Below are 7,533 nucleotides of genomic sequence, written 5' to 3'. Positions count from 1 at the left end.
GGCGCCTGGGTGGCTCAGTTGGTTAAGCGACTGCCTTCGGCTCAGGTCATGATCCTGGAGTCCCGGGATCGAGTCCCGCATCGGGCTCCCTGCTCAGCAGGGAGTCTGCTTCTCCCTCTGACCCTCCCCCCTCTCATGCTCTCTCTATCTCATTCTCTCTCTCAAATAAATAAATAAAATCTTTAAAAAAAAAAAAAAAAAAAAAGAGCTAGGGGCTCTGGAGCGGGGCACCTGGATTTCTTCAGCAGCAAATGGAGCAGTAACTGGACTCAGAGAGCTATTGGGAGATGAAAGCCTTAATCAATGAAAAGTGCTTACAATAGTGCCCGGCAGATAATAGCCCTGAAATGGTAGCCATTACTCTCAGCCACCACAAGTGACAGGTGCTTACTGAGCACGGGCTGTGAGCCAGGCTACGCCCCGGGAAGGCGCACCCACGCTCCGCTCCTTTCCTGCTAGAGCTTCCGCCCGTGGTGGAGACACAATCCTGCATGGAAGAGAGGCCCTTGAGAGCTTATATTCTGTATTTATTTTTAAACAGCTTTATTGAGGTATAGTCGGTATGCAATACACTGCGTGTATTCAAAGTGAACGATTTGGTACATTTTGGTATATGTCTGTACCTAGGAAACCATCACTACCATCAAGGTAATGAACATACACATAACCCACCAAAGTTTTCTCACGCCCCTTCAACATCCCTCCCTCTCCTCGTTCCTACCTCTCTTTTCGGGTTATCCATTGATGTGCTTCTTGTCCCTATAGACTAGTTGTCATTTTTCAGAATTTTGCTCAGCATCCTTATATTGAGATTCAGCCACATTGCTGTGTGTCGTGGATCACTAGTTCATTCCTTTTTATTGGGGACTGGTAGTATTCCGCCATACAAATATGGCACACCTTGTGTATTCATCCTTGTGCTGTTGGAAATTGGGGTTGTTTCCGATTTCTGACTGTGACCTGTAAAGTTGCCACAAACATTTTTAAAAAATAAAACATTTAAAGTGTACAATTTAATGAGCCTTGGATGTATACATACCTGTGAAACCACTGCCACAGTGAAGATACAGAATGTTTCCCATGATTTGCCAGGAGAAATTTCCTCATGATTGTTAGCAGTCCGTTCTCGGCCCCAGGCAGCCACTAATCTGTCTTCTATCGCTACATAATAGTTTGCATGCTCGGGAATTTTATATAAATGGAATCATGCAGGGTGTCTGCTTTTGTGCTTATCTTCTTTTATTTAATGTAATGATTTTAAAATTCACCCTTGTAATTGTGTTCATTGGTATTCGACTCCATTGCACAGTAGTATTCCACGGAATGTAGTACTGTAATTTGTTTATTCATCTAATGTGTTGTTTCCAGTTTTGTGCTATTGTCAATAGCTACAAGTATATTGTAGAGTTCTGTGCAGACCTAAGAATTTTGTTTTATTAATTCTGTAAAGACTACGCCCACACAGAAGCTGGTTGGTTACTGCTGAGTGTAATTTCTTTGAACTGTATTTTCCATCTTATGAACCCTTTTGTAATTTGTAAGTAGTTATCTTTTTCTCTTTGTTTTTGTCTCTAGAATGCTGGGAGGTAAACTTGGAGGCCAGTTCTAGCAATCATTCAAGCTGTTACTGGGTGTAGATTTTGTGTGCTAACATTATCCCTGACTTATCTTACTTTCTATTATGATTTGTACTCTCGCCCCTAATTTTATCATTAAATTTTTGTTACAGCATATATTTTATAAGGTACCTCAAATCCACTATTCTTTTTTTTTTAAGATTTTATTTATTTGTTTTGAGAGAGAGAGAGCACACGAGTGCGGGGGGGAGGGGCAGAGGGAGAGAATCTTTCAAGCAGACTCCCTGCTGAGCAGGGATCCCGATGCGGGGCTCAATCCCACAACCCATGAGATCATGACCTGAGCAGAAACCAAGAGTCACACACTTAACCAACTGAGCCACCCAGATGCCCTTCAAATCCACTTTTCAAAGGAAGTAGAGTAAAGATCATCATTAAAGCATTAAATCTGGCATGATTTGAAAGACATCAGAAAAGTTCCCTCTGCACTCAAATAGTTTTCCTTTCTACTTGTCAGGAATGCTTGAATGCTTGAAATTCTTCCATTAGAGATTCATTCCTTTGCATCAAGAAGTATTTCCTATTAAGATGAAATCCTCAGAAAAAAAGAGAAGACACCTTAATCCCAGGTCACAGAAAAGCAGATTCTTTTATCTGAACTTTTCCAAGTGGACAGCTCGAGGTTGGGGTGGATGGGAGGGAAGACGGAACGGGGAAAACAAGAAGTCACCATATTATGACAAATGAAAAGATGCTAGAAAAGCATTGAAAGGAAGAAACTAGAAAGGAAGCCACCTTTTCTTCTTTTATTTCACTCATCTTGCTGAGAAGTAAGAATTTTATTTTTCCTTATTTATTTATTTTTTTGCCTTTTTTTTGGGAGGGAATCTTCACAAGGTAAGAATTAAGTTAAGTAACAATAGCAACTGATGTTTCTTTTCTGACCTACCTGAAAAGCTTTGATTACTGAAGCACCCCAATGGAATAAAAATAAATGTAAAAGGTCCCAATTTAAAATCACCCAGTTCAGAGTGGAAATCATTTACTTGTGTTTTGTTCCGTGCTGTACTGAGGCTGACGTGGTGTTAGCTGAGGCAGGGACAGGCAAAATAGAGACTGCCACGGAGGGAAAATCCTATTTACGTGCTACAAAAAAGTTGGTGCCAGATACAATGGGCAATCATGAATACGCACCCCAAAATCAATAAGCTCAGAAAGGAGTCAACGTGGTGCCTGAAAGCAATTCTACAAAGGAGAATGAGAGAGAAAGAGACTCCCCACCCCCAAACAAATCAACCAAACATAACCGTGCTAATGTGAATGAGAAACTAGATGTCAGAAGAAGTACTAAGTGCTGGGAAGGGTGATTCAGACACCAGAAAAAAAAATAGATAAGCAAACAGCTGAATTGTAGATGAGAGCACTTGGCAGTTGCACGCTCCTTGCTGATGAAAGTCTTGTTGATGGAAACAAAATTCCTTGACATTGAAATCTTGCAAATATGTTCCCTTTATAGATGCAAGTCTAATGTCATTCCCTGGCTTGGTAAATTTAAGCTAAATGACTCAATAGACTTGTATTTGATTAAAAGTTCATTTTTGTAGCTACCAGGAGAGAAGGCAAATTAGGTAATCCTCCATTCTAGACAACAGGCTAGACAGGGAAAAATAAACAGTAGTAGGTTCTCGAGGCAGTGGCTTATTGATACGTTTTCTGCATGAAGCTACGTTTCTATTATCACTCAGTACTGAATCCTGATCTCAAGTGGGAGGCGGCATATCCTTTTAGAGCCAAGCTATAAATATTCCGGGGAAGGAAATCCAACTAGGAAACATACAAGGTATAAACAGATGTACATTACAGCATTTTCTATGGAAGGGGACTTGGGGGATAGTTTAATTGTATCACCCCCACAGTGTGGGAGCCTGAAAGGACTACAATAAAGTGCTTCATGAGTATTTATTAAAGTGGTAAATAAGGATAGCTAGATGGCTCTCTAGATCTCGATGCAGCAATATCCTGGGCGAGAGAAACTAATGTTGGAAATTGTGAAGTTTTTGCCACATGTGTCAGAGAATCAGATTACTCACAAATGGCACAGCCATCCAGAATCACAGCTATTCTCCCCCAAATCACAGCTCTATTTTACTACCCACTCCATTCTCATCTGGTTGCTGCTACTTATCTTCATGGCCTGTGGAGCCCCCAGTTTCCCTTCCTCAGACCCGCGGGTGAGGGGATATGTTATGCAGCGGCTGGGCTTTGTGAAGCATGCCTTGGGTCTCCAACGTGTCTAGGATTCATCGGACAGAATTCTATTTGAGGCTTTTCCACCTGCAATTGGATGTCTTTCCTCTGACCTCCGGGCTCTTTTGAGTGCTCACAGGTTCCCTCCTTTGCTTTCCCCACTGCCTGGGAGACTCGTGCGGTTCCATTGGAAAACCTTATCCCGTTGCTTGTCAGTTGGGTGCTGGGGTGTTATGGGATATAACCAACATTTAATAGTTTGCGAGGTTATCTTTCTATTCTGATACAAAGGAGTCTATATCTTTTATATGCTGTGTTAGGCTACCTGGGAGCAGTTCTGGGTAGCAGGGGTCGTATCACAGTCCCAATATACCAACATCTGTAAGTTGCAGTAATTTCTTACATGTTCATGCATTCTACTTAAAGTTTTCTTTTCTTTTTTTTTAATTTCGAGAGTCACAGTTTTAAATATCTTTATCTTAGACTTCCCATTTTGCCCTATATGCTAGGAGGACATTGAAGATCAACAAAATTCTCCTGCTGATAAATCCCAAGGTTTAATCTTGAGGACTGATTTATCCCTCCTTCCCAGATCAAAGCTAAGATTAGCAAGCTCTTGTAAGTTGAATTTATGGGTTGACCCTTTAGGACTGGAGTCTTTCCAGATCCATTTTAAATTTATGTTTAAAGCCCAAAGATGGCAATATTATTGTTTTTCAAAAGGAAAGAAGAAAGGAAAGGAGGAATCTCTTATGTTTTGTGCTACAGCTTAGCTAAGAATCTGTGGTAATTGCTAGACTGACTCACTCATTGGGGCCTTATTAAATGCTTGTTGGATTGAACTGCATTGAACTGAGGTCTATATTTGAGTAATTAGAATATCGCTTTCATGCATACTCTGTGCGATTTTTGAAATCCTAGTGTTTTCACAAGCACATCTCTGCCAAATAATGTGACAATCCAGATTTTGGTCATTCCAAAATCTTCTTAGTATATTAGTCTTATCAGGTAACGTCATCTACTCTATAGGCTCATTTCTGGACTCGAATCATTTCCAGAAGGCCAGCTTCTCTAGCACCTTCTCCCACTTCACAAAAGCTCTTTGAATCCAGAAGAAAGTGATTCGTACATCTCCAGGCTGTGGTATGGGTCCCTCAAAAGCCAGGGTTGTAGCTTGTTTCCACCATCTTGAGGAGACGTGGTTGGTAAACACCGTTTACACTGTCTCCTCTGTATCGTTGTGTTTAGTTGGCTGGGGTGTAAGTCAGGTAGCACCATAGGAATCTAAAGAATTTTTTTTTTTTAAAGATTTTATTTACTTATTTGAGAGAGAGAATGAGAGAGCATGAGAGGGGTGAGGGTCAGAGGGAGAAGCAGATTCCCTGCTGAGCAGGGAGCCCGATGCGGGACTCGATCCCGGGACTCCAGGATCATGACCTGAGCCGAAGGCAGTCGCTTAACCAACTGAGCCACCCAGGTGCCCAGGAATCTAAAGAATTTATGTCATTTTGCATTTCACATGGTTAAGGTCTCCCAACCCAGAGAAATAGTATGTGCTGCTGTATGGTTTTCTTTTGGGTCACTGACATTTGTTTCATGAAGGTAGTGTCGTCTCAGTATTTGTGTCCCTCTTCAGGATTCTCAGGGGAAGTTTAAAAATAGTGCTTGCTGGGGTGCCGAGGTGGCTCAGTTGGGTAAGCAGCTGAAGCAGCTGACTCTTGATTTTGGCTGAGGTCATGATCTCGGGGTCGTGAGATCAAGCCCAGCGTCGAGCTCTGCGCTAAGCATGGAGTCTGCTTAAGATTCTCTCTTCCTCTCTCTCTGCCCCTCTCCCTCTTAAAAAACAAAACAACCCCCCCCCCCACACACAGTGCTTGTTACTTTTCACCTGTGCTGTCTTGTGCTTCTCTTCATAACACATAATAAGATAGGAGACACATTGGGTTTCTGGTAGGTAAAGGGATTTTTACTCTCTTTATGCTCTTTTTAGCAGCACATAGCTCTTTGGCATATCACTGGAGACCAAAGCTAAGACCTAATATTCACAAGATATTGACATTTTAATGAATCCATAACATATCATCTATCTATCATTGTATCATCTATCTATTTTCCAAATCCATACTGATCGTTGTTGCACTGTGTCCTGGTTGAAGGCAAATAATAATAAGATTCTGAGGGGAGACTATGAGGAAAAATTCCCATTTAAAATGTAAAAACTTAATTCAGTTATAAATTCAAAAAGCCTGGTAAAGATGCACCTTCCTGCTTTGGTCTCTGCTTTCCTTTAATTTGAGAAGGAGCCTGCACTTGTCACAGGAATAATGGAACGAGGGAGGGGGTCATGGGTGGAGGAAGCATTGACAACATTCAGCTCCTTCAGGGGCACTTCACAGTTTTTAGTGAAGTGAATTCCTAGAACATCGAGCACACCCAATGTTCAAATATCAGTACCCCAATTTACCTCAAAGCTAAATATAAATTTAAAACTCTTATGCTTTTGTTGTTGTTAATAATGGCTTCACTGTCCCCGTCAACACACTGAAATTTGGGAATTGAAAGGCTATCTCTGCTCATCAATTTCTCATCTTAATTAGGGTTGTCAGATTTAGGAAACAAAGATACAGGGCACCCAGTTAAATTTGAAGTTCAGATATATAACGGATAGTTTTTGAGTGTATGTTCTATGCAATACGTGGACAAGTATTGCATGGGGCATACTTTGTCGTAAGGCATTGTTCTTTGTGTATCTGAAAGTGAAATGTAAAGGTATTTTTCTGGCACCTTTCATCTTACTGTAACCAAGTAACCCAATCAAAACCAGTCTTCACTCCCCCTTTTTCTTGTCACTCTCTGATTCTGAAATTTTGAATGAATAAAGGATTGCTTAGAGTATCATGCCGAGAATCCCACCCATTCAGTCTTATTGGCATCTGCAAAGAGGTAGAGGTCTTTAAAAAAAAAGGGAGGTATAAAAAAGGAAATCTAACTTTTTCACTACAGTAATTCACATCTACAATCCTTTCCCAGTTCACCCTAACTCGAGTCGTTAGCACCTGATATTTTGCAGCTGGTTGGGCCAGCTATTGTTATCGCGATTCAGGTGGGGCTAGAAGGACATTTACAATTTTTGTATCAGAGTGCCTTCGCAAACACAGATAAGTAAATATGTGACAAGCAGGTGATGCAAAGAACCAAGGAAAGAGCTGAAAACAGAATCTCATCATTTGGGCAAATGTAAAATGCAAAATCTAGTCTGTGGTGTAAAATTCTGGAATGTAGTGCTTGCCATTTGCTTTTCCCCAGGTGGGATATTTTATGTCTTTAGAATGCAGATATGTGAGGTTTATATTACCTTACAGTGTCTTTGCAAATGGGCCATCAGGGCCACTCAGAGGTATAAATGTGTCCACCAAAATGGTCAAATTACTAAATTATCCTCCTGATTCCCATGTTCAGCCTCATTTTCTGAGTCATAAGTTAGGAGAACACAGCCATTACTTTTGGAGTTTCCACTGTTAAGTGTCCAGACCTGAGGCACTCAGGACTGTACCTCCCACCAAAGTGCAGTCTATAATTACTTCAGAGACACCACTTAGGCCCTGCTCTTCTTCTGTCAGAGGCCTGCGATATTATTGTGCTTTGTACTTGAAGGCTAATGACTAAATCTCCTGGCAGGGCCACTGGGGACCAAGGGTAAAATTAAACC

Source organism: Leptonychotes weddellii, chromosome 5 (genome assembly GCF_054177405.1).
Source record: "Leptonychotes weddellii isolate Sample4059 chromosome 5, ASM5417740v2, whole genome shotgun sequence".
NCBI lineage: Eukaryota > Metazoa > Chordata > Mammalia > Carnivora > Phocidae > Leptonychotes > Leptonychotes weddellii.
The sequence above is the reverse complement of the archived record's forward strand: the minus strand, read 5'-3'. Positions refer to the sequence as shown.